The following is a 27,110-nucleotide window of genomic DNA, read 5'->3' as shown; positions in this document are numbered from 1 at the left end:
GGAAACTAAAGGGCTCAGGCTGCCTGGCCAGCCGTAAGCAGGACGAGCCCAGGGAAAGCCTTAAGTTCCGGAGTGGACGGACTGCGGAGCTATGTGGAAACCCGCCCAGGACCTTTTCGAGATAGGACATCCCTGGGACAGGAAGGAAAAGGGGCAGCGGATCTGCAAGACCGTGCACCAGCCTCTTCCCAAACCCCGGACGCAAGGTACACTCTCTCTCCCAAGGGCGGAGACCCCTTAGACAAGACAAAGACCAGCGAGGGAGGAGACACGAAGTGCGCATGCGCCACGGAACGCGCACGCGCATAGCGGCCACCCCGCGGCTCGAGTTGTCCGGGGAGGGAAGGAAGGAGAAGGGAAGCGTCAAAAGGAGCGAGCCAGGAGGCGGGAGAGGGCCGAGTGGTTGGGTGCTCGCGCGCGCCTACTGGTGGCCGGAGGAGAAAAGGTCGCGAAGACCTCACTGCTGACCCCTCCCTTGAGGAGGCTCGCGCTCTCGCTGCTCGCGCCTGCGCCGCCAGCCGGCCTCGGGAACGCGCCCTCTCGCTGGTGCGCGGGTTCGCACTCTCCGCCACCTACCAGCTCCCGCACCAGCAGCAGCGCAGCCGCCGCCGCCGCCGCCGCCTACCTTCTGCCGCCGCCACCACTGCCACTTTCTCCTCTCTTTCCTCTACTGTCCTCGCCCTCTGTCGACTATCAGGTAAGCGCGAGGCTCCTCTATCCTCTCTGTCCGCCCCCTTGCACTCTCAGGCTGCCGCCCCTCGTCCCCCGCCGCAAAGATGGGTTTCGTGAGGTAAGCATAGGTCGGGGGCAACGGCTGGGGCCCCTCCCTGCGCCCTGTGCGCTCGGGGCTGGGAATAGGGCGGCTTGGAAGGGGACCCATGCAAGGGATGCACGCACGCGTATGTGTTGGGGTGTGTGTGTGTGTGTGTGTGTGTGTGCGCGCGCGCGCGCGCGCTCTGGGGTGTCCTCAAGACCCGCTTCGCGCGGACCGGGCCAGAGGTTGTGCCCGAAGGGTGGGGCGCGGATGGCGGTGACCTGGGGGAGGGGGCTGCTGTGCACTCTTGCTCGTCACCTTTTGCCGCAATGGGCGTGTGTCTGTATGTGTGTGTATTAGGGAGTGTCTAGTGACGACCCCCGAAACCGAACCCGTAATCCGATTTCTCTGCTTTGGTTTGCCATAAGCCCTTCGGGAAGGTATGGATCCGGTTCTAGAAAAGATGAATCCCTGCCTGCCCCTCCCTACACCTCCCTGTCAGCAATTCCAGTGGGGCTTTCACTGCCCCTGATTTAAGGCGGTGGCCCACCCCCTCCCCGTTTTCCTCCTTCAGAAACCCGCAGGGGACGTTTGGGGGCTGGGAGTGCAATCGAGGAGATGGGGAGGGGTCCAGGCGCTGTCACTTTCGTTGCCCTTCCCCCTGCGCGCGCCTGGCACCGAAACGCGAGCAGCGCCGTGCCCGAGAGAAGGTAGTGGGGGGATCCCGGTGTGGGGGCTCGGAGAGGCGAAAGGCTGGAGTCACCTGGCCTTGCAGTGTGGAAGGACTCGGTAGCGGCGGATCCCTGCTCGCAACCGCAGCCCGGCACAGGCACGCGCGGGGGCTGCAGGTGCATTTCGGGGCGGGCCCCTTTCTCTGCGCTCTGCGCCTGGCGTCCGGCGTGTGCGCTCCCTGCCGGAGGCGCGGGGCTGGCGCGCAGGGCTCGCCCCTCACTGCGGCAGTGGGTGTGGATCGGGGTGGGAAAGGAGGGGGAGAGTAGGCTTGCCTCCTCCCACTCCCACCCCTGCTTTTTTTCCCCCTCCAAACGCGAGGTGCCATCTTTTTGCGGCGTGTCACGTCTTTACTGTACCCTGCCAAGCCGGGTGGCTAGGCTTTGGAGGACAGGGCGGGGACTGTAATTAAGGGGAGGGGGACACGATAATCAACGCTGAAGTCTTGGTATTTTGCTGCTGTGGGCTTGAGCCCTGGGGGTGTTCACCCCTAATCTTTCTCCGGGGCTAGATGCTTTGTTTGTAGAGCTTACGTGATCTGCGTTGCCAGCCCTGGTTTTTTGGCTCTTATCTATGAGAGTGTTTAACCAAGGCCCCCGCCCCTCTCCCTATTTTCCGCCCCTCATTTTCGAGCCTTTTGTTAGATCTCGGGCTGGCTCGGGTCAAGGAACCCCAGTCACAGCCCTGAGGGCATGGATGGAACGGCCGTGACCCCGCTCGGCCCCTTCCCCGGAGCCGGGCGGCGCGCCAGGAAGAGTTCTCGGGGCCGAAGGGCTGGGATTCGAGGTCTCTGCGCGCTGTGCGGGTGGCCGGAGAGGAGGAAGCCCCTTCCTCCATCCTGAGAGGCCTGGGGGCCACCTCCCACGGGCTGCCCACTAAGGGTCACCGGCGACCCCCGGGAGGTGGCGGGGACAGCGCGCAGGCTGAGCCCCTCTCCGCTTCTGGCCCTGTTGCTTCGCCAGACGGGAGAATGTAAGGAGGGGGCAAGAGGGCTCCTCCTCTGCTTCGGGCCACACCCATTTTTCCTGAGATGACTTGGGGGGGGGGCACGGAGGGGTGGTTGCTATGGAAACCACACGCGTCCTGAGAACGGACCTCGGGGCGTTGCCCCGCCCCTTCCCAGCCAAGATTTTGAACCCAAGGGGCAGGCGAGGCCACGGCCCTTCAGTCTTTCCGAGGCTTCTGGGGGTAGACCGCCCCCAACCCTGAGCTGGTGACTCTTCCTAATTGGCCTCCGGCGGCCTCAGCTACCCAGATTAGCGTCCCTTATGTATTCTTATTATTGTGGCTGAATTTTATTTTGGAAACGTACAAGATTTTAACTTAAAAGCCCGAGTACACTGCCACCCTTGAAATGGGGAGGGAGCGGGAAAGGGGGTTATGGACCCCCTGGCAAGGGAGTCCGAGCTTCGCTCTCCTGCCTTGAGCCGGGTCCTCGCGGTTTTCTGGTTAATTCTATCGCTGCAAACTGATGCGGGGGCGCAGTTCCGAGAGGGATGAGCATCCCTAGAGCCCAATCTTTCACGCGAGCCGCCCAGATTGATTTGAATGTCCAGGGATTGGTCCGGCTGGGGTCGAGAGCCCGCCAGAGGCCCGGCCGAACCTTCCTGGCTGCGGCGTCGGAGGTCGAAGCCAGGAAGTGTGGGGCCTTCCTGCAGAGTTGAGTCCGCCAAGGGTGGGGTGCAGGAGAGGCTCAAGGATCGCTTCGAGCATCTTCTCCTCTCGTCCACCTCCACCTCCTCCACCCTAGAACTGGGCGCGGAATTCTGGTTCCAGACAGAGCAAGGGTCTCAGAGCGGCCCTAAGAACCGGTAGCCCGCGGCCACAGCTCCCCGGGGGGGCCGCGGGCGGATAGGTCACCTCCTGTCGGTTGGAGGAAAGGGAGCATGGCGGGAGCGAGCACATTTAGCTCAATGCCGGGAACAAAGCGCAGTCCAGACGTCCGCGATTTTGCTCCATTTTGAAATGTGTTGGCGCTTTGGTGGGGCTCTCTTCGGCAAGGCCTGGGAGCTGTTCAAGGAGGAATCCCGGGCGCCAGGGAATGGATCTTCGTACTTGGATTAGGAAACACCATCCCTGGCTCTCCTCGTGCTTGAAGTAACCGGCTTCCCCCCTCCCCCTCCTGGGATCTCGAGGGATACAGCATTTGAGCCCATGCTCCTAAGGGAAAGGTCCGGGCACAGATCCGTGGGCTATCGATTCCTGTCCCCGACCCCCCCCCCCCCCATCAGGCGGGAGCTCATATAAGTCCCGGAACATCCCATTTGGCCTCTGGCACCAGGAACCTCCAGGAGCGGTCTCCAGCTGGGCTGAGTTGGGATGGATGCTGGAACCTGGGACAGCGACTGCGGGGGGCCTGGCTCTCCAGGCCACCTCGTGTGTGTGTGTGTGTGTGTGTGTGCGCGCGCGCGCGCGCGTGCGCGCGCTCAGGCTCCGCAAGATGGGTTTTTGATCGCTACCCCTCCCATTGACCTGTCCTACAGCATGTCAAAGAGAAATGACTTTCCTATCTAAATAAATGAAGGTATTATTTTGCAATAATTATGGTGCTGCTTAGGTTTGCTAGATTTGTTTACTGCAGTAATCTGGCTTAGCTCTTGGGGTTGCCTTTGGATAGTTGTGGGAGAGTTTTGTTGGCTCTGCTGGTTTTTGGAGAAGTGACAGCCCTTGTCTGTATGTGCCCGCCCCACACGGGCCTCCTCCGGGCCTCCTCCAGGCCTCCTCCGCCACCTGTCTATGGTGGAAGGGCGTGGCTTGGAACTGGTTTCAGGTATCAGGCTCAGCATCCCTGACAGGAACAAAAGGAATGGATTATTCCCACAAATTGCAAGAAGAAAACTTAGAAACAGTTTGATTGAGAAAGGGTCAGATTTATTCCGACTGGGGAAAGAGCCCCTTCCATTGGATGGGTGCTTTGACCCACCTGCCCTTGGAGGCAGCGCCAGCCTGGAGATACAGTGAGATCATGGTGCCCTTTGTTTAGGCTGAATTTTCTTTCTGCCCTTTTAACATCAGTTCATGAACCCATTTGCCAAAAAATTGAAAAAGTTGTGTTTTATTACAACTTCCCTTAGCATTTATGTATATGAATATGGTTTGAGTGGCTCCACAGCTGTGTGTGAACATATATTAGTTTTCTAGTTAAACACCTGATAGTTTTCCAACTAGATAGTATCCTCCCTATGCCCACCTTGAAAAAGAATCACTCAAAAACAAGTCAAAACACCGTCGGGGGCTTAATACAGTGCTAGACCTAGAATAGGTGTTTGGTCCATACCCATTTAACAAGTAATTGGGTAAAATGGGAAAATGCAGGTCAAAAAGGTGGTAAAGAGAAAACTAGAAGAGGGGGGCTATATTCAAGGTCATGGCATCAATAAGGTTTGGGGGCAAATCTAGTCCAGTTTGTCCCCTGCTCAGTATCCAAGTGGCACCCAGAAAGCAGTCTGTGCTCCTTGGTGCACCTCCACACCCTTCCTACTCTGCTTCTGAGCCTTCTCCCTTCCCAGTACAGCGCTCCCTGGCCCCAGAGCCCGGTCCCCGCTGCTCACCCCATCCTGGTTGGCCAGAAGAGTGCAGGAGAGAGGATGGGAAGAAAGCACACAATAGCCCTGGGGGAAAACAGATCAGAACTGATCTCTGCCATCTCTGGGACTGTAGGCCCTTCTGGCACCGGAAGTCAGAAGGATGGATGTGGGAAACCCCATTTGTCTCTGCCCCTTCCCCTTCCTCCCATCCTGCCTTTTTCATTATCCCACTTTAAAAAGTGCCCCTCCATTCCTCCATATCCCCAGAAATATCCACCTAATTAATAGCTTCTCTAACTTAACAGCCTCGCTGCTTCTGCTGGTGGTTTGCAGGAGTCCCGGTATGGAAGGGCATACCTGAGCAGGTGAGGGGAAGAGAGGGTTGCTGTCTCACCAGCTGGACTGCTTCCAGGAGAGGACCCCAATATTCCAGCTGGGACTCTTGGGTGTTTTCCTGTAAAACAGTGGTATTCAGTCCCCAGGGCCGTTGAGAGGTTTAGAGACGTCTTTAATTTTCACAACTGGGGAAGGTACCACTGGCATTCTAGTGGGTAGGAGCCAAGGACGCTGCCAGACCTCTTGCTATGCACAGGACAGTCCCCCACATCAAAGAGTATCTGGCCCCAAATGTCTCTTGTGCCAGGGTCAGAAGTCCTGCTACAGAAACATTGTTACTCTGGCATTCTTATCATAATGGCACTTATGTTCAGGGAGTGTCTTTTAGGAGGCACTGTTGTAAGTGCTCCCCAGAGATGATCTCATTTTATCCTCTCCAAACCCCCATTTCGTAACAGGTGCTGTTATTATCTCTGTTATGTATGGAGAAGCTGAAGTACAGAGAGGTTTAGTAACTCATTACAGGTCACACAGCCAGGGAGTGGTAGAGCTCGAAGTCCAACCCTAGCCTCCTCCCCTTCTCAACTACACATGGCTTTAATAGGCCTTTGTGGGCTAGCCTGGGAACCTGAGCATGATATCTGTAACATTGACCCATTGGAAGATTCAAATTCTAAAGCCACTGACTCACAAAATGGACTTCTGAAAGAGTCCGTCATTGGAGCACAATGTGAAGCTTGTAATTTCTGATCTAGCCTTGGCACAGGGAGCAAGGGATTTCACTCAACCTCTGTACCTCTGTTTATAAAACAAAGAGAAAAATATCCCAGGGACCTTAAACCTCTTCCCCCAGACCCAGGTTTTCAAGACGGCTCTGTCGTACAAAGGAGCGGCTGGTTCTGATCAGCTCAGAGAAGGCTGGAAATCAAGACTGGGGGATCATGACATAGACTCAGCTATGGTCAGGGCCAAATCAGTGAAGTTTTAGGGATAGCAGATCCTCATCTTAGGTGCCCTCAGAGGGATCAAAGCTTTGGCACCAGCCAGTGGGACCAGCTCTGAGTCTGTGGCTGAGTCGAGTTGGGTGGACATGGGAAAGGGCCTCATACAAGAATCTCAGGGTTCCCTTTGGCAAAGGTGGGCCTGGAGGCTTTTCTTGCTTCCTGGGGCGCAGACTGTACAGTAAATATTCCTTTATGCCGTGGCACAGAGGGACTGCCTGGAATCCTTCGTTGCCAGAACTCACTGGCATCCACCTGGGGGAAGAACGGAAGCCACTCTAATTCTGCAGCCAGCCCTGTGTGGGCGACCAGACATACAGCGTACATGCCTGTCTCACCCCTGTTACCTTGCCAGCGGGGTTACTGTCCAAGCACGCGTTTCCTGTCTCCAGAAGCCATGCTCCTGCCACCTGGGCCAAGTTCCTTTCCTGCCCAGATGGCCTCCACCTGAGTGTGGGCAAGCAGGGAGAGGCCATCTTGGGATGGTTTCTGAACTTTCTGGGTTCTCTGATTAGGAGACATTCTGCAGATGTGCAGCTAAAACTGGCTTCCCCGAAATACAAACTTGAATGACTTCCAGGTGGTTTATCTGAGTGTTTTTGCTGTGTTGACATTTCGGTGGGCTCTGTGCTGCTCCAATCAGGGGCACTAGAGAATGAATCCCCGGAAATGTATTTTGTGCCTTGGCTATTCAGGGAAGGCTGGTGAGCATCTTAAAGGCAGACGCTATTTCTTCCTGACAAGCCCTCAGGGCAGGGCCCTGTCTTGCAGAGAGAGGTATTAGGTTTGGCCAGTGGTTAAGTAGACTCTAGAAGAGTCCTGGGTGTGCAAGTCCTGCCTCCCCCACTTTTGGGGGCATGGCAGTACTTATCTCCCTGGTTGCTATGGGGCTTAAACCGGGTAAGGGGAGGATGCAGGGCTTAGCCCAGGGCCTGGTACATAATAAATTGTTTAGGGAATGGTCCCGAGGGCAGCCGCCTCTGGATCAAGGCTTGTGATTGGATGAATGTGCAAAGACATCTCCTGACCCTGGTGATGGATACACTTGTAATAGATAAATTGTTGCACTGACTAAGGATCAAGATAGGAGTGGGCACCTGCCCAACTTGCCTGGAGCCAGGCGCAGCTGTTTGGGTGGAAACGGGTCCCCCGAAAACCCCACACACCCATGTCTAATTGTACAGACAGAATTCTTGCTACAGGCAAGCAGAGTGACTTGTCATCTGCAGTCCCTGCCTCTGTCCTCTTCCTTCCTGATATCCGCCCCACGCCAGGAATAGACTGTATACACTCCGCGCCAGCCAGAGCAGAACCGCGCCCTCCCACCATCCTGGGAACCTCGACCCGGCTTAGCAAGCGTGTCGGGTTTGGAGATCCTACTAGCCTACTTACCGAATTAAGAGCGAGCGCAGATGGGATCGGGAAAGTAATGGAAGGCAGTGGAGGAGAGGATTTACAAATGAAATGATTAAGCAGGGTGTTGAAGTCAGTAAACCGGCAAGCAGGCTTCATGGTCAAGAGAAGAGTCAAGCGGAAAAATGTTCAATAAAACCAACTGGACATGTTCTGAGTCCAGGGAACTCCAAGCATCCCAGGAGCATGCTCATATCCGGATTACTAAATTTGGTTTAAGAAGCCTTCTTATCTTTGAGGTGAAGACTGAAGGTACTACGTTAGTTTTTTTAAAAAGTCATTAAAGCAGAAAAAATCATTATGAAATGATACTCTTTGTGTTTGGATCAGCTGGTTGGAATTTCTTGTCTTTCTTACCTAAGCCACACTCCCAATACCTTGTTAAGACTTCAGATTTCAGCTCCTTGGAAAGGGATTACACTACCGAGTAATCTGAATGCGGTATCTCTCTCGAGTTTTACTGTTCCGTTCACAGTCTTTAATATCTCCTTTGGCAGTAAAAAAATTACTCAGTTTTATGAAGTCTTTCCAAAGCGTTCAACTGGATTTTCCTAAAACCAATGGATGACTTTAAGAGTTTGCCTTTCATTTTGCACTTGAATCTCATCCTCTTGTGTCTTATTTAAATTATATGATTATGGTAACAAGGGTGACGGACCTAGAAGTTTGGCTGTGGTAGGAGGAGGCCTTGGCCGTGGACATCAGGCCTTGTGGACCTACCCTTGAATATTTACAGTCTTTCCTTTCTCCTTCTTACACAGTGTCAGCTAGGACTGAGCGCCCTGTGGAGACTGGTATTAAGTGAATGGTGGCCAGTCACCTTCCCTGCCTGCCCCATCTCTTGCCTGCCTTCTAGGACAAGCTCAGCACTTTGAATTCATTCATACAAAATCCCAGGTTAAGGGGGTGTTGCAAAATTCTCCCTATAAAGCCCAAAATAAATATAAATCCCATCTACTATATGAACTCCCCTTAGTGAAGGAATTTTAGATGAAGATCCAACTATTAAAAACACTTTGAGGGGCGCCTGGGTGGTTCAGTGGTTAAAGCATCAGCCTTCAGCTCAGGTCATGATCCCAGAGTCCTGGGATCGAGCCCCACATCGGGCTCTCTGCTCAGCGGGGACCCTGCTTCCTCCTCTCTCTCTGCCTGCTTCTCTGCCTACTTGTGATCTCTGTCTGTCAAATAAATAAATAAACTCTTAAAAAAAAAAAAAAACCACTTTGAATCAGCAAGGTAGAATTATACCTGAAGCCATTGGAAATGGTGCTGCATTCATGGCCCTTCCTTTGGTCTTGCCCATCTCCTGCTCAAGCTGGTATCTAAGAGAAGAAGGACATAATTATCTCTGGTCCCAGCTGCTAGTTTGCCCACCTACCTGGAGCCCAGTTTTCTGTTTTCCCAGGAAGTCTGGGTGATGTTGTCTATGGACTTGTCTGCAGTTGTAGCATAAAAAGCCCAGGGTTGCCCTTTCATCTTCGAGGCCTCCTCCCCAGGACGTCAAGGATATTAGAAGACCCCTGGGGTGCATAATTGCTGTCATGTGATCTCCAGCCAACACATTATGCCAAAAGGGAAGTGTGGGGGAAGACCATTCCACAGAACTGTTGGACTATGTCCCTCCTCCAGGGTAAAAGACCTGAATGAGAACCAGTGGTCCAGTTCATCTGTCAACAGAATCATTCCGGACCAAACCCAGTTAGGCCACTGATGGGTAGGTCATTTCAGAGGTGCTTATTTCCATTTGTTCTCAGTTGGACATTGGCACCAAACTATCATCCTAACTCATGCCCCCTCCCACAGCCTACCCCTCTAAAAGAGGCTTATTGATTAATTAATAATCTCAAATCAAATGCTTTAATGCCCAAGGGAAAGTTACAATTTAAAGACTCTTTGGTATTTGTTTTATTGGAGAGAGAGGGCACAAGCACATTGTGTGGGAAGGGGGGCAGAGGGAGAGAGGGAGAGAGAGAGAGAGAGAGAATTGCAGTCAGACTCCCTGCTGAGCCCAGAGCCCAATATGGGGCTCGATCCCAGGACCCTGAGATCATGACCTGAGCCAAAACCAAGAGTTGGACACCCAACCAACTGAGCCACCCAGGTGCCCCATAATTATAATTATGTATTTAAATGTAAATATTCACTTCCTTATTTGATGTATGCCTAGACTTTGTATATTAGGTTTGCTGAACACCTGACAGCTTTCAACTTTAGTATTGGTAATGCATCAGAATTTAAATTGAGGTATGTTAATAAGCCAAGCAAAGGTTGTATATATGAGTAAAATACTTGTATATAATCTCCTGTGTTGGGGTACGGTAATAATTGCAGGATAAATCCGTGTGAACCTGTCCCTTTCAAAGCTCCCATTGCCAAGAATCACCAGGAATAGCTGTTTGGAAGAGTCCCCAGATCTTCTGCCATCCACCTTCTGTCTCGTCTTTTCCTTAGGAACAGGGAAATTCCACACTGGCCCCAGGACACATGCCTGTGCCTCACCATGGGCCCAGTTTAGAAAGGAAGGATTTTGCAGAACATCTCTAAATCCACTTGAATAATGGAATGATCAGTCACAGACTCACCTGAACCTGCTTTAACCCTGTTTAATCTTTCCCCGGGGTTAACCCTGCAGGATGGGCCTGCTGGGAGCCTCCACTGGATTTAGTTCTGCAGGCCTCCTGTATCTGGAGTCCCTCCCTTTTTAACCCTGCAGGGAGCAATGACTACACTCTGTTCCCTGCAGAGGTTTAAAGACTGAATACATTGAAATAAATCCCTTTCAGTGTCACTAAAGTGCTATAAATAATTATGAATTGATGCTTGATGTCTGATGGGAAAACTTTTTTTTAACTGGCAGGATTCTTGTTATAAATTGATAATCTGGGCCAAGTGATAAAGAACTTAAAAAAAAAGAAAAGATCTGTGGACATTGGGGAGGGTATGTGGTATGGTGAGTGCTGTGAAATGTGTAAGCCTGATGACTCACAGACCTGTACCCCTGGGGCAAATAATACATTATACATTAATTTTTTAAAAAGGTCTCCTTATCGTTTATTGCTGGCAAGACTGAATTCCAGAAGCTAGCCATTGCCTGCCTCATTTTGTGGGCCTGTTATCCCCGGTTGCATGGGCTTGCTTGCCAAACCCTGAATTTAATTGCAGCCTTTCTTGTTCACCATCTGAAGAGACTTGGCGCGAAGTGGAAGATTTCCTCTACCTCCATTTTTCCATCTGCAAAATGGGGATCCTGCAATGCCCTCACCCCCAAATGGATGATAACGCAGGCTTCCTTCTCGCGGGATAGTTGCAGAGCTGAAATAAAACCTTCTATGAGAATTCCTTTGAGCCGCTCAGAAGACCAGTGCCGCAGGTAGCCACAGTCAGGCGCTGATCTGAAGTCTCCATGGGGCGAATGGAGCCCAATGCCTAAGGTCATTCAGCTGCCGCCACCCTGCTCCCCTCTTGCCGACAGGTAGGTGCAGGCTCCTTCCCAGGGGTGAGCAGCCATCAGCAGGGCCTGTGCCCATGCTTGTTGGACAGGCAGTTGTGGTCCAGCGTGTACAGGTCTCGTCTATTCCCTTCTTTGCAGAGGAGGTCTAAAGCTGGGGTGCAGGACAGGACAGAGGGTCATCACGCTTGTAGTGTAACCTGAAGTGATACCCGGAGAGGGGCGGGGGGCCTCCCTGACCCCTATCCTGACCCTCCGGTGGCCTTTCCATTTTTGCAGGGGTTTTCAGTTTCTTCCCAATCAGACCAGGACTTGGTACAGAATCTCCTATTCAGTTATGCCCAGGGGCAGCCTCTTCTGGCTACTCCGTGTTTGACCCGGGGTGGGAACCAATTCAGGCAAGAGTGATTAAATTAAAGGCAGACGTTGACTTTGGTGGTATGATATTCTGGGGGCTATGGGGCGGCTAGAGGCTCAGCCAAGTGTCTAATTGAAGTGCCTGCACTTGGAATTTGAACGGAGCTGGAGCTGGGTTATCATCTGTCTTTGCCCTGGGAGTGGGGGGCTTCTCATGCATGTGGATGGTGGGTAGTAGGTCAGGGCACGCATGTCACTCCAGCCTGCGAGCAGCCTGGCTGCCTGAACACAGTCCTTATTGGTCTAAACTAGTTCTGTTCTATGATGATGCTGGTAATAATGGTACTAGCTGGTTGCATTTATTTTACTAAAAACATGGCCTCATTTAACCCTCCCTCCCCCTTGAGGCAGGGATTATCATCCTTATTTTGCTGGGGAGCAGACTGAAGCCCATAGACTTCCCAGCTGGAGAGGAAGCCAGGTCATGCTTCTCCCCAACTCCCATGCCTCGCTGCCTTCATGCCTCCCCTCTCAGGCCACTCTCCACGCCAACAGATGTGTCTTTAGCGCTAATGCCCAGAGAAGCTGTGCCCTCCAGCCTCCCTGAATGGGTCATATGCAACCTGAGCCTGGAGAAAGTATTTTAAACCGAAAGCTAGCCTCTAAACTGGGCTGCCGCTTCATGTAGCTGGTGACGGCAGAACCAAATTTAGTGTCGTGGGCAGGTCGATACTTATCCAACAGAGAAGCTCATTTTTCTTCCAGTTTGCACAAAACATGAGAAATGTCCACACCTGCCACACTTCTTTGGAGGGGTTATGTGTGACCGAAGGCTGGGAAAGGTGGCCAGGAGGGGCCTGGATGTGTAAACTCACGGGAGATGACATTCAGGTTCCCAGGTGGTGTCTACAGGGAGAAATTTAATTCAAAGTGGGAGTTTTCCCATTTTCTCTGGGCCAGGCAGACTGTCTGCTGTTAGGAGAAAGGGTCACAGTGGAAAGGAGGGGCTGGGTGGCATTAGTCAGCCTCCTGGTGTACTGTCTGATCCTCCTCCCTCAACAATCCACTTTATTTCCCCTGTGTCTATACCACTGCTGTTCACCTCTAGGACCAGGAAAAAAGGGAGTAATGGGGAGCAGAGAAGGGGGGCTCACATGGACAGGGTTGGGGGCCACACATAGTGGAAAATTAGAATCCGCAGCCTCACCAGGCATGTTTATGGCACTGTAATTCCCACCGCCACCCTTGCATCTAATGAAAACAAGAACCATTTCTCAGTTCTGTTCTTGCCTCCCTCCTCCCTGGCTTTTTTTTTTTTTTTTAATCCATTAGCTCTAAAGTAAACTATATACCATGTATGAGATCTCACCCTGGTTTCTTTTGTTGGGTTTTCCTGGGTGGGGGGAGAGACAGCCATGATCATTTCAGACTATAAATTGTATTCAGGGTGTGAGTAGTCTGAGTAGTTCAAGAAAATTCTTAAAAGCACCCCAAACTAAAAGATGGGGCCACCTGGAGGAACACTGTCGGTCCCGGCACTGAGCGCCGGCCTGCTTAGCTCTTGAGGATCTGGGTGTGGGCCCCTTTGCCCAAAGCACTGAATGCAAAGTTAGGAGCATGGGAACGCTGGGCAGAGGGCTGCTGTCTCTCTTGTTGGACAGGCCAGGGCATGCTGGCCACATCTGGGCCTCTCGGTGCAGGGAGCTCATTCATCATCAAAGGTTATGGCCTCATTATAGGCACCAGACCCTATGTCTCTGGGACTTAATGACTGAGGTTCCTGGGATTGCTCTCTTCTGGGAGAACAGACCCTGTCCCCCGTGGGCCCAAGTTTGCAGAGAATGCTTGGAATGACCTGGCTTTCTGGATACACTAATAATGTTCTAATTTGGACTAATTAGGGAATGATCAGTCTCATTTAAAAAGCTGACTTACTTTTAAACACTCTTATCTAGGTATTTGGGAGAGGGGAGTTGTATAGGAACATTTTTGTTGTGTTGAGGCTGACTAATGCCACCCAGCCCCTCCTTTCCACTGTGACCCTTTCTCCTAACAGCAGACAGTCTGCCTGGCTCAGGGAAAATGGGAAAACTCCCACTTTGAATTAAATTTCTCCCTGTAGACACCACCTGGGAACCTGAATGTCATCTCCCATGAGTTTACACATCCAGGCCCCTCCTGGCCACCTTTCTCAGCCTTCAGTATAACAACAGGGCGTGGGGCACAGCTCACATTTGGGTGGCCTACATCGTGTGATGTCAGGGTGCTAGGAAGTGTCCCTAGGTGCTAGGGGGGCCCCCCTTCCCTAAATTGCTAACAAGCAGACAGTACTTTGGAGTTTATATGGTCTCATTTAGTTCTTGATGTGAGCCTGTAAAAATTCTTTTCCCTTTTACAGATGATGAAACTGAGGTTCAGCGAGGTTAAGAGGCACCTCAGAATCACATGGCTAGTGTTAGACTGACAGGGAATTTGAACCCAGAACTTCTGCTTCTCAAGAGCAGGCCTCACCCTGGCTTTTCCGTCCTTGGCTCTCCCTCCATTGCTTTAGCCTGAGGGATCCTACTGCCAGTGCTTTTTGATTTAAAAAAAAATTTATGTATATATATATATATATATATATATATATATATATATATATGGCAGTGACCTGGAATTTTAGCTTTATGATTATTAAATGAAGAGATTGCTTTTTCTTCTTAAAAGTCTATTCAGCATAAGATGTCTTTGGGGTGTGGGCATCATTTGTGCCCCCCTGAAATGCTCCCTGCACCCTAGGAATGGGGAGCACAGGTGAGGAAGAAATCACCCAGTCCAAGCAGCCCCCCTCTGGGCTGAACCGCTGGGCTCACCTTTGCCACCATCACCCACATTTCCAGGGATCCGGGAGCCACAGAGAGAGGAAGACAGCTCTATAGTGTTACAGCAGACTAGGCCAAGCATCACATCTTGTAATACAAGTTATTTTTTCCTTAACTAACAGCTAAAAATGGTTGCTAGAATTTAAAGATAATTAGTAATTAATTGGGGTTTTCTCTCTACGACTAGTTTCAAAGCAAATTGATTAACACTTTCTGCTTCCACATCACGAGGGCCCATTATGTTGTGTTCAGTTTCCATGACTTCTTCCGAAACCACTGCTGACTTCTCTGGGGAGCCAGTGCCTGACCATATCCATCTGTTGGGTGATGTTCTGCTCATCTCTGTAGCCTCAGTGCCTGGCAGAGCCCATGGCACAGAATAGATGCTCCATGACTGTTTAAAGAATGAATGGACAGGTGATTGTGTGAATCCAATACTGATTAAAACCTAAGGCTTTCTTCAAGAGACTTGAGAATGGAAAGGGAAACAGGTGTATAACTTGTATAATTGTGGGTGATGGGCCACTTTATGATTTTACTTACTAATTTGTTTTGAGAGAGGGAGAGAGAGAGAGAGAGCTTGAGCATATGCAAGTGAGTGGGCATGGGGCAGAGGGAGAGGCAGAATCCCAAGCGGACTGTAGAGCCCAGCTCGGGGCTTGATCTTACCACCCTGAGATCATGACTGGAGCCGAGATCAAGAGTCAGATGCTTAACTGACTGAGCCACCCAGGCACCCACTTTATGATTTTTTATTAAAGATTTTATTTATTTATTTGACAGACAGAGATCACAAGTAAGCAGAGAGGCGGGCAGAGACAGAGAGAGGGAAACAGGCTCCCTGCTGAGCAGACAGCTCGATGCGGGGCTCGATCCCAGGACCCTGGGATCATGACCTGAGCCGAAGGCAAAGGCTTTAACCCACTGAGCCACCCAGGCGCCCCCCACTTTATGATTTTAATACCTAATCCTTTTCTATCAAGTACAGTCCTGGGGCACTTGGCTGGCACAGTTGGTGGAGTATGCAACTTTTTTTTTTTGTAGTTTCAAGTTTTTATTTAAATTCCAGTTAGTTGGGGTGCCTGGGGGCACAGTCAGTTGAGCATCAGACTCTTGGTTTCTGCTCAGGTTGTGATCTCAGGGCCCTGAGATGGAGCCCCATTTTGGGCTCCATGCTCAGCAAGGAGCCTGCTTCAGGTTCTCTCCCTCTGCCCCTCCTGCTCATGCTGTCTCCAAAATAAATTAGTAAGTCTAAAATAATAATAATAATAATAAATTCCAGTTAGTTAACATAGTGTAACATTAGTTTCAGGTGTAGAATTTTGTGATTCACACAACACGCGGTGCTCATCACAAGTGCCCTCCTTAATACTCATCCCCCATTTAACCCAAGAGTGTGCAGCTCTTGACCTGAAATTTTGAGCTCGAGATCCAAGTTAGGTGTAGAGATTACTTAAAAATAAAGTCTTTAAAAACAATAACAACGGGGGCACCAGGGTGGCCCAGTCGGTTGAGCAATGACTCTTGGTTTCAGCTCAGGTCGTGACCCCAAGAGTCATGGGGTCAAGCCCTGCATCAGGCTCTGTGCTCAGCTGGGAGTCTGCTTGAAATGCTCTCTCTTCCTCTCCCTCTGCCCCTCCTCCACTCTCTCTCTCTCTCTCTCTCTCAAAAAAATAAATAAATAAAGTCTTTAAAACAACAAGAAAGAAAACAAATCCAATGCTATATTTCCTTTTAATGCTTTCACACAAAGACCTGAAGTGGTGAGGGGGGGCCAGTCAGCACTTGAAGTTTTGAGTGCTGGGGCGCCTGGGTGGCTCAGTGGGTTAAGCCTCTGCCTTCGGCTCAGGTCATGATCCCAGGGTCCTGGGATCGAGCCCCGAATCAGGCTTTCTGCTCAGCAGGGAGCCTGCTTCCCGCCCCCCTCCCCCACCTTCCTCTTCTGCCTACTTGTGATCTGTATGTCAAGTAAATAAATAAAAAAATCTTAAGAAAATAAATTAAAAAATGAAGTTTTGAGTGTTAAAAGTGGAAATGCGTGCATTTGCCAGAATCTTTTAAAAAGCTAAGCCTTTCTATTAGTTTACGCCTTTAGATTCTCCTGAAAACTGGAATGCCACCATAAGCCATGAGCCCTACTTCAAAGACAAAAGATTTTGGTGAACAGGCTTGGGTCTGAGGCATGGTCCCCAAGCTCATTCCAGGACGAGTGATGAGGAGGTGAAGACAAATGGCTTAAGTTCCTGCCACCTCAGGAGGAATCAGGTCTAGGGAGGGCTGTCAGAATTAGCAAATTAAAACCTTGGATGCCTGGTGAAATTTCAATTTCAGATAAACAACATTTTTTTTTTTTTTAGTATAATTGTGATAGGCTACAAAATGCCGCCCAAAGATATCAGATCCTAATCCCTAGAACCTGTGAATATGACCTTATTTGGAAAAAGGATCTTTGCAGATGTCATTCTCTGGAGCATTTTGAGATGAGATTATCCTGTATTATCTGGGTGGGTGATAAATGCAGTCACTTGTGTCCTTACAAGAAGGCAGCAGAGAGAGATTAGAAGACCCTGTGATCGACCAGGTTGGAGTGACGTGGAATGATGTGGATTCCAGCAGCCACCGGAAGTTGGAAGAGACAAAGGATTGGCTCCTAGAACTTCCTGTGGGAGGGAGCGAGACTTTGCCAACACCATGATTTTGGCCCAGTGATCTGATTTTGGACTTCTGGCCTCAAGAACTGTGACAGAAGAAATATCTGTTGTGTTAAGCCACTCACTTTGCAATTTGGTACCGTGGCCACCCAGAAACTATCACACTAAGTATGTCCCATGCAGTCTTCGGGACATACTTACACTAAAACAGTTGTTGTTTATCTGAAACTCAGATTTAACTGGGTGCCTTGTATTTTATCTGGCAACCCTGATTGCCAGGGCCAAAGAAAGGGGCTTTAGAAATTTGCAAGAAAGCTGATTGAGGCTGTCAGGAAGTGGACTTCCTTACACTAGGATTCTTTGTAAGCACAGTTCCACTGAACCCATTTGAACCGCACTAGCTACCCTCTGGACAAAAGAGGGGGGCAATTAGACAGGTGCTAATGATTTCTTCTTTTAATGGTCACTTGAGCACTTCCTATAAAACAGAAGCTCTGTGTAAGGGTGGAGAAGGTGAGCATGAACGGATCCCATCCATGACAAACCCTGTGAGATAAGCCACATGGAATATTACCAATCACCAGCTTCAGGTGATTCCACATTTCTGATACCACAGCTGCCCCCGGGGGAATTTTGGGCCCAGCCATTGAGGGGTGCTGGGGCCCGCACAGAGGCTGGGCGGTCCCCGGACTCTCGGGATTTTATTTTTTAAAGATCTTAATTTTTTTATTTGACAGAGAGAGACACAACGAGAGAGGGACACAAGCAGGGGGAGAGGGAGAAGCAGGCTTGTGGCTGAGCAGAAAGCTTGATGTGGGGCTCGAGCCCAGGACCCTGGGGTCATGACCTGAGCTGAAGGCAAAAGCCCAATGACTGAGCCATCCAGGCACCCCTGGACTCTCAGGATTTTAAGGGTGCTCACAGTGTTAGCGGTTCAGGAGCCTTGGGCCATCCAGAACACACAGGGAGTCTGGGGACACTCCGGGATTGCCCCAGAGGTTTTACGAGAATATCCATGTCTGGGGAGTTGTTTACAGGCAAAAAGTGGCTCAGTGGGTTAAAGCCTCTGTCTTTGGCTCAGGTCATGATCCGGGGTCCTGGGATAGAGCCCCACATCGGGGTCTCTGCTCAGCAGGGAACCTGCTTCTCAGCCCCCACGCCCCCGCTGCCTTCTCTCTCTGCCTGCCTCTCTGCCTACTTGTGATCTCTGTCTGTCAAATAAATAAATAAAATCTAAAAAAAAAAAGATAAAAAAAAAAGCAAAAGTTTTCAATGGGGACTGAAAAGATGCTAAACCTTGCTAATTCTAAAAGATTGCTGATAAAAAGCACAGTGGGATGCCTCTGTTGGTGGCCCAGGTGGCAGAGATCCTTTCTGTGTGATCAAGGACAATCTATGTGGGGATTCACTGGGGAGGCATCTGTTACACAAAAGTCTGGAAATGATTGATGGGAACCTGGTTGACTAAACTGCCCCCCACCCCCGCCCCGCAGAATGCACTGCTGTGGACACTCCCTCAGATAGGCTAATCGAGGAACAAGGCGGCCACAATGTGTTCCAACTTGTACAGAAAGAGGGAGCATGCCTGTGAATGAGACCGTGTTTATGGAGCCCGACCGGAAGGAAAGATGAAAATCAGGTTTTAATGGTAGCCTCTGGGTGAGAGAAATCATGGATGCGGGCAGGACATGTCAGTATCACTCTGTACTCTATTTTTTTTTTAAGATTTTTTTATTTATTTCACACAGAGAGAGAGATCACAAGTAGGCAGAGAGGCAGGCAGAGAGAGAGGGGGAAGCAGTCTCCCCGCTGAGCAGAGAGCCCAATTTGGGGCTCGATCCCAGGACCCTGAGATCATGACCTGAGCTGAAGGCAGAGGCTTAACCCACTGAGCCACCCAAGCACCCCTGTGTATATTTTTTTAAAGCCAAATTCATATATATGCTTGGGCCCCAGCTCTCTTCAGAAGGATGAAAATATCTGGAAGAAGGGTTCTTTCAAAGACCCCCCAGGTGAAGCTGACAGACATGACCCCCCTGGTGGGTAAGTTCTGATCTGCCTTCACCCTCTAATTTCAGAAAGATGGAAGCTCTATAACCAGGTCTTTGTGGGCTAGCCTGGGCACTGCACTGCCTTAGACAGGAAGACTTTCCAAACTAGTTGTAGGACTACAACTTAGCCGGAGCTCAAGTACACAGAGTGTGTGTGAAGCGTATATACAGTGTAACTGAATACACAGAGCACCTTCTGGAGTCTTCCCTCGGGAGTAGGGGAGGGAAGCGGGCAGGAGGACAAAGGGAGGTTGGCTACTGTGTTGTTTAAGTGCCCAAGCCTTGTCATTGTTCGTGACAACCCAGATTAGCCCCATGAGCCACCACCAGGGTTCCCAGAGTGGCTGGTAGCCTGCATCCCGAGTGAGACACCCGCCTCCGGGGCAGGAGATTAATGATACGCCACTTGACTCTCTTCATGCCCAATCCTTTTATATCAGAAACAACTCCAGTGCTATTTTCTCTCAGTGTTTTCACACAAATGACCTCATTTCATCCTCCCACTGTAGGCTAGGTGGCACTTCCTGTTTGGAAGGGAAGAAAATGGAAGCTGCCATTCTAGAACCTCTGCGGTGGGGGCCAAGCGCTGGTACCTTTTCTGGCCACAGCCCTGCCTCGAGGCAGGGGCTTGTGTCCTGGCCCGGCACTGAGGCCTGTCTCTTCTGGAGTAAGTTCCGTGAGCCGACTGCATTCCCGGCTCGAGGGCCTGTCTGAGGTCCTCCAGAATGCCCCATGTTCCTTGAAGCACATAGAACACGGCCACAAGACCCTGCTCTCTCTGGACACTTCCCACACCCTGAGAAGCAAAAAGGCACTTCTAGTCTCGCTTCCAGATACAACACAGCAGTCCTCAGAGACGTTCTAGCCAATCCTCCAGAGACCTCATTTCAGTTTTAATTACCATGTTGTCCTATTGGCGCTCTGCAGAGAAGCTGACAGGCATAGCCCCCGCTAGAATGTAGCTTTCCTCCCCATCAGGCTGGAGAATCTCCCACTGTTTGTTGGTTAAGCCTCCCTCTGCTTGGCCTGTGGGACTCTGAACTCCCAGAACCATGTAGGACCCTGAACTCCAGAGGCCACCTGGTCTCACCAACTAGCCACTGCCCAGACCTCCTCTGCTGCCTTCCTGACCGAATCACCAGGGTTCCCATGATGGTGGCTCATGGCCTCTGTCAACCATGTGACGGGAGGGCTGGGAGGGAGGAGAAAGAAGGGGCCAGCAGAGAAAGATGGAAGTGTTGGGAGCTGCCCCAAATGTATGACATCCTTAAAATGAATCACCACTTTCCCTTCACCTCTTTTTTTCCTCCTTGAGGGACCTTCCTTTCTCTCTTACCTCCCCTGCTCTTTGAGGTTATACTGAGAAAAATCCACAGAGGGGCCAGTGCAAGGTGTTAAGGCCCATGAGTCTGGCATTTGAACAGATGCCAGAGCCACTTGAGAAATGAAGTAACAGCCCAGAGAGGTAAAGTGACCTCCCTAGGGTCACACAGCAAGTTCATAGCAAACTCAGCTAGCAAAGGATTCCTTCCTCCTCTTGCACATCCCTTTCTAGGCCCCGCATTGCCTCCCTGCAATGGCTGGGGTACCAGAGGGGGACTCTTAGACCCACCTGGCCAGTCGAAGGACTTTTATTAAACCAGCCAGGCTGAATTGACTTCCCTCCTTTTGAAAGGAGAAGCATACGCGCTGCTTGAAAACACCCGCTAATTTTCCTAGAGCATGTCCACAATTCCTGGAGGATGCCTGGGTGTCCCTAGTGGAACAGCTTTCCCCTCGGGTATGCTTAAACACAGAAGCAACATTTGTTGCTGGAAAATATCCATTAGGTTAATGAGGTTTTTCTTGCCCACGGAGATGAAGCACTTCCCAGCCGTGGACACGTTGTGGTATGAGCAAGAGCTACACAACCACCAACCCGTTCCGCCCACCCCTGCAGCGAGCCCCAGGAGAGCATGGAGGGGCTCATTCATTTTTCTGTCCACTTTTGGCCATTTCTTCCATTGCTGGCTCCTGGAGCCACTTCCCTTTCATTTCCAAAGTCTGCCCCCTCCACCCCGTGTTAGCGCAAAAGCTGCTGGGGGACATCCCTTCTCGCACCTGCCTGGCTTATTCTTAGCGGCTCAGACAGTTCCCCAAGTATTGTTTGAAGCATATGGTTACCATGTCTCACTAAAGGAACAGATATGAGATGCTGTTCACCCACCTCCTTCCTGCTCTCCCGGATTATTGGATGAGATGTGGCAGCAAGAGCCCCCTCCTGGGAGGAGAGCAGACCAGGGTTGACTCCTGGCTGCCCTCTCCTAGCTGTGTGACCTTGGGTAAGCCGTTTGACCTCTCTGAGCCTGGTTCCACATCTGAAAAATGGGAATAATAGCACCTCCCTTTCAGGGCTGTGGTTAAGGAGCGGCAATGATTCCTATAAAGGACAGAGCACAGCGAGTGACTAGCCCTTAGTCACACTCTTGAACAGTCCCCATGACACCCTGCACACATGCCCCTGTGTTATTAAACTTTTAGAGGCCAGGTTGTGGAACTGAAGGTGGGTTATAGAGAGACTCTCGCTTTCTACTGTCTGCACTTGCATTTTTTCCCAAATCCAATCTGTGTGTGTGTGTGTGTGTGTGTGTGTGTGTGTGTGTGTGTGGCCAAAAGCTTATTATTAGTAACACATGAGTAGATTCTCATTATCAAAAATTCTAATAGCAGCGTGAGTTACTTTTATAATCAGAAAAAAATACAGATACCGCCTTGAAAAAATTTATCTGAATTACTCCCATTTTCCATCCTTCCGGTGTTTTTTGAGTCTTTGTGGGCCCTCCACCTGCCAGTGACACTGACCACTCCAGCCCTGCCTGTGGCTACCTGGCCACCCTCGCCCTGGCCACGCCCCCCCTTCCCCTGGGGCAAGCTGTGGGGTTGTTTCCGCTCCCATCCAGCAGGCCAGGACTCGGGACTCGCCAGAAACTGGAGGAAGGGGCTGCCCCCCTTCTCTCCGCTCAATGCACCCTCACCCCTGCTGAGGCAGGAGCCCTCATCCTGGCCCTGCCCCTACCCTGCAGAGGACCCTGGAGGCTTCCGCAGACCCAGACCCCATGCAGAGAGCCCCCCTACCCCCCCCCCCCCGCCCGCTCAGGTTAGTTCCTGTGGCCACACCCACACAGGAGCTTGTGGGAACCTGTGGGCTCCTGACCAGAGCTGGCTACTTACTCGACCTCCCTGACATTTCTTTCCTTCCTCTCCCCGCTGCTGGGCTCTAGTGAAGGTCGGTGGGCTCACAGCTCAGAAGGGCTCACGGGGACTCAAGATGGGCCTGGCCCCTCAAAGCTGCTAAGGTCTATTGGAGACATGAGCGCCGTTGCTAGGCCTTTGTGGGCTAGCCTGGGCACCTGGCTGCGGTAGACAAGGGAAGCTTCCAGCTGAGCTGTAGGTGGAGAATACAGTTCGGGAAGGGTGGGCTCCGAGTGCACCTGCAATTCACTGGGCCATGCGCATGCTTTGTACAGATTCCAGGGCTCAGGTCGCTTTTGTGTGTCTGTTTTTGTTTGTTTTGGGAGATGGATTGGGCTTTCCCCCAAGCCCTCTGCTTTCCTCTCTCCTGGTGACCAGCTGCCTGGCTGGAGTTGACAGGAACAACAGAAAAAAACAAAAACGGTGATGGCTAACATGTGTTAGCCTGGTTCATCTCATTTCATCACTCTATCCCCCCGTTGAATTTGCAATTCTAGCCATTGTTTCACCTGCGGGACCTGAGGCTCAGGGTGACTAGGTAGCCTTCCCACAATCCCTTACAGTCAGCAGTGCAGCAGCCCCTTCTTCATCCGAGGCCTGGAGGACACTCCAGCCGGAGCATCACTGCCTCGAGGGGCCTCCTTTCCCCGAGCTGTGAGCCTCCTGCCTGGCTCTTCAACACTGTGCCTGATTTCAGGGGCTCAGCTCTGCCCCCTGTCCTTTAGGTACACTAGACTGGAGTGCTCTAGTAAGGTACGGCCTGGCTGCCCAGGCCCTGCCGCCTGCAGTCGCCTCCTAGTGCCCGGGGAATCCACAGACACACCGCCCCTCCCCCATCACCCACTGACCCTCAGGGGACCGGTCTGAAGTCCTGAGAGAGCAGGGGGGCTCGGCAGGCTCCAGCTGCAGGGCCTGGGAATGTAGCAGCGGGACTGAGCAGTTACAGGGACAGCTGACCGGAGACATGGAGCCTTCCTCTCGTCTGCCCCTCATTTGCTGTCCGGCGCCTGGCACACTGTGGGTATTTAATAATAATTAAATTCATAATGAATGTCAAAAAGGCCCGCCTGTGGTAAATGCACGCATCTTTGCACAATTCTTCTACAGCATCATGAACAAGCCGGGAATGGTGAATAAGGGACAACTGTGAATGTGGGAAAATCTGATCGCAAAGACGTTTACTCTTTCCTCCCCTCCCCAGACTTTTCAATGAAAACGTGGGACCATTTCCCTTCCGTTGTCCTTGTAGCAGGATTTATAATGAAAAGAACTAGAACAAGCACCTCTCTGTGCTCCTCCATGTAGACTTGGGCACGCAATTGACATGTGTCTCTGTCCGTGAGAGCCGGCTCAGAACAGGCGGTGGGAAGTTTTCTCCTCCGACACAGGCCGTCAGGATCCCTTACAGGAAAGTTGTCTTCTCCGGACCCGGAGGCAAAGCCCTGGCAGCCATTTCGGGAACGTGTCCTACGAGACAAGCTAGGTCAGAGCATGGAGACCGCTTCTTGATGCTCTGCAGCCACTGGGCATGCGGGACACTGCAGTCCCGCCTTCCCTTAGACGACCCACTCTGGGCAGCCTTCCCTGGAAGAAGCCCAGCGCCTGGGCTGGGGTTACGGGGCTTGGAGGGAAATCTGCAGGGGTTCGTGATGGCTTAGGCAACTGGGTGACAACAGATGGCTTAGGACCCTCAGGGACAAGGTGCAAAGAGCCCAAACAAGAAGCTTGTCACCTAATGCCCCCACGGGACTGGCACTGGGGAGACCCCAGCCAATGGTGGTGTCTCGTGCAAGTGTGGGCCCAGCCTGGCCAGATCATTCCAACTTCTCAAGATAAATCAGAAATTGTACTTCGGAGGCTCCTGGCTGGCTCAGTCTGTAGAGCGTGGGACAGGGTTGGGAGTTCGAGCTCCACAATGGATATGGAGATTACTTTAAAATAAAATCTTTAAGGGGCACCTGGGTGGCTTAGTGGGTTAAGCCTCTGCCTTCAGCTCAGGTCATGATCTCAGGGTCCTGGGATCGAGCCCCACATAGGGCTCTCTGCATGGCAGGGAGCCTGCTTCCCCCTCTCTCTCTGCCTGCCTCTCTGCCTACTTGTGATCTCTCTCTGTCAAATAAATAAATAAAATCTTTAAAAGAAAAAAATAATAAAATAAAATCTTTAAAAAAAAGATCCATTCTCTTAGCAACTTAAAAAAATAAATTGTACTTAGATTAAATTTTCAAGTATGGGTTACTAATTTAGAAGCTTTAAAACTCTGCCATATAACTCACAAGCTGTTTGGTTTAAACTGTGTCTGGAAGAATTCAAGCTAGACAGCAGGAAGAACTTCCTGAGGTGGGGATTTTGAGACCTTGGTGGAAGGGCATATGGTCCTGGTCCTGCCACTGCTGGTCTACAGTCAGGGTGACAACCAGGAGTCCCTTATGGAAAATCATCCCAGTGGAGTGACAGTACATTTACTCAAAGAGCTGGGGCTGAGACCCGCTCTGTGTCAGCTTTGGGTTTTTTTGGTGCCATCCTTCCGGAAGTGAGAAGCAGGGACTGACAGTCCCCTTAGGGAGGTTCAAAGCATCTAAGCCCATGACCCTCGGCCAATGATTTTTGACTGACATATACTCTGAGTCCTCTCTGTGGCCTATGTCATGGCTGGCTCTGGACAGCTCTGGGCCCCTCTTCCTGAAGGCCTTATATGTGGCTCTTTCAGGCTTCCATTCATCTGATGTCTCTTGGTTGCCATCTTCCAACTAGGGATATTTTATCAAAATTTCCAGCCATGATGTCTAAATAAGTTATACCTTAAGGTGTGAAAAGGTTCAGCATATCCAACTGAATATCTCCTACGTGCTTTGGAAACCCTCAGTCCTGGTCCTTAGGACGCTGAGTCTAGCTAGAGAAGAAACACACATGCGGTGGTTTTACAAGTCCGTTTTATAGGTGCAGTGAAGGTGTTATGTTATGTTGAGGCATCTTGACACTTTAAAAAATATTTATTTATTTTAGAGAGAGTGTGTGTGTGAGTGTGTGGGGAGGTGCAGAGGGAGAGGAAGAGAGAGAATCCTCCCGCAGACTCCCTATGGAGAGCAGAGCCTGACGGAGGGCTAGATCTCACGACCCTGAGATCATGGCCTGAGCTGCAATCAAGAAACTTGACCTTCTCTTTAAAGAGAGGATGCCTAAGGGCACCTGGGTGGCTCAGTTGGTTGGGCAAGTGCCTTCGGCTCCGGTCATGATCCCAGGTCCCCGGGATGGAGTCCCTCATCAGGCTCCCAGTTCCATGGGAAGTCTGCTTCTCCCTCTGACCTTTTCCCCTCTCATGCTCTCTCTCTCTCTTGCCCTCTCTCTCAACTAACTAAATAAATAAATAAATCTTTTTAAAAAGAGAGAGAGAGAGGATGCCCAGAACAGGTGTTACCTAAAGGCCTCTCTCCAGCGTTAGTTGTGTCCTCTGTCATGACTCGGGGATTTTCACTGAGAACAGGATGGGAACGTGGCCCAGAGATGAGGCTGAGGTTGGGAATGGATCTCCACCAGGAATGTCACACTAGGCTAGGACAGGTCCCCAGAATCATCAGGAAACGGTGGCCCCTCCACTGCTGGTTTAGCCCAGAAGCCCCATAGCGTTCACTCTTGAGACTCAGGAAGGCGGCAGCCTGGATGTGGTCCAACCATCCCAGGTTTGCTTGTGGGTGCTGAGGGAGTGTCCTGACCAGCCCGCCCCCAGGGCTTCTCCATGGCTCCGGTTTCCTCCCATAAAAGGGAATCTGAGTCTCTCATTAAAGTCTCTCTCACCTCTGCAGCTCATAAGAACACTGCAAGGTTCATGGACTCAGCCACTATTGCCACTGTGTGCGACCTTGACCTACCCCCTGCTGTCTTTAGGAACGGCCCCCTTCTTGAACAGTACGAACCCATGGGGAAGGAGAACTCAGCCATCGCTTCTGGGAAACAACTTCTCCCACAGTTTCTCCAACATGGAAGTGAGGTTTCACGCCCACACTCTAGAACCAAGTGCCTTGGTTCAAATCCCAGCCCTGCCATGTCCTAGCTGTGTGAATGTGGGCAGGCTGCTCAGCCTGTCTGTGCCTGAGTTTCCGCATTTGTAGAATTGGTGTAAAAATCATACTACCCACCTCCTGGGGTTGGGAAGAGAATGAAATGAACTCAGTCTTGTCATGTGCTTAGAAAAGAGGCTTGCCAGGCACCTGGGTGGCTCAGTAGGTTGAGCCTCTGCCTTCGGCTCAGGTCATGATCTCAAGCTCCTGGGATCGAGCTCTGCTCAGCAGGGAGCCTGCTTCCCCCTTTCTCTCTGCCTGCCTCTCTGCCTATTTGTGATCTCTCTTTCTCTCTCTGTCAAATAAATTAAAATTAAATTAAATTAAAAAAAGAAAAGAGGCTTGCCGGCCCCAAGTGGTAGCTGAGTGTTTGCGTTGAAAAGACACGATCCTTAAGTACATTCTGGATTTCAGAAGCCCTCTTTTTGCATTTGACAACTAAGCCCTCTCTCCCTCGAAATCCAACCAGAGCCCATCTGCAGGAAGAGGACAGAGGGCAGCCCCCAGCCCACCGTGGGGACACTGGCACAGAGCCTCCTGCTCTGTGCCCCATCAGGTGCTCAAAGTCTGGAACCTCCAAAGCCCATTCAGATATGAGCGTAGGGTTTAAGTCACACGTGACTCCGAAGGCTCCCTTGTTCAGTTCATCCTTCCTTAGCAGGGCTCATGGGGAGTGGAGGAGGGCGTAGGAAC

The 27,110-nt window shown here is 51.2% G+C and overlaps 1 protein-coding gene and 1 long non-coding RNA gene across 19 annotated transcripts in view; one reads left to right on the top strand and one right to left on the bottom strand.

Moving 5' to 3' along the window:
* Positions 1–394: 394 nt before the first annotated feature.
* Positions 395–27,110, top strand: part of MAPT (microtubule associated protein tau) — a 94,250-nt gene continuing 67,534 nt past the window's right edge. For 3 of the 18 annotated variants that reach the window (XM_047706632.1, XM_047706630.1, XM_047706629.1), the window contains exon 1: positions 424–697. The gene's annotated coding sequence lies outside the window, so the exon portion shown is untranslated. Of the gene's footprint in view, positions 698–27,110 lie in introns of all 18 variants that reach the window. The other 15 variants (XM_047706635.1, XM_047706634.1, XM_047706642.1 and 12 more) reach the window with 11 other exon arrangements.
* On the bottom strand, positions 23,520–26,571 carry LOC125086939 (uncharacterized). Its single transcript, XR_007123313.1, has 3 exons — positions 26,496–26,571; positions 25,161–25,252; positions 23,520–23,838 (listed from the first exon to the last, which is right to left on the bottom strand). It is a non-coding gene; the product is annotated as an uncharacterized LOC125086939 (long non-coding RNA).

The sequence above is a fragment of the Lutra lutra genome, chromosome 16 (assembly GCF_902655055.1).
Source record: "Lutra lutra chromosome 16, mLutLut1.2, whole genome shotgun sequence".
NCBI lineage: Eukaryota > Metazoa > Chordata > Mammalia > Carnivora > Mustelidae > Lutra > Lutra lutra.
This window is presented reverse-complemented; position numbering and strand designations above follow the sequence as displayed.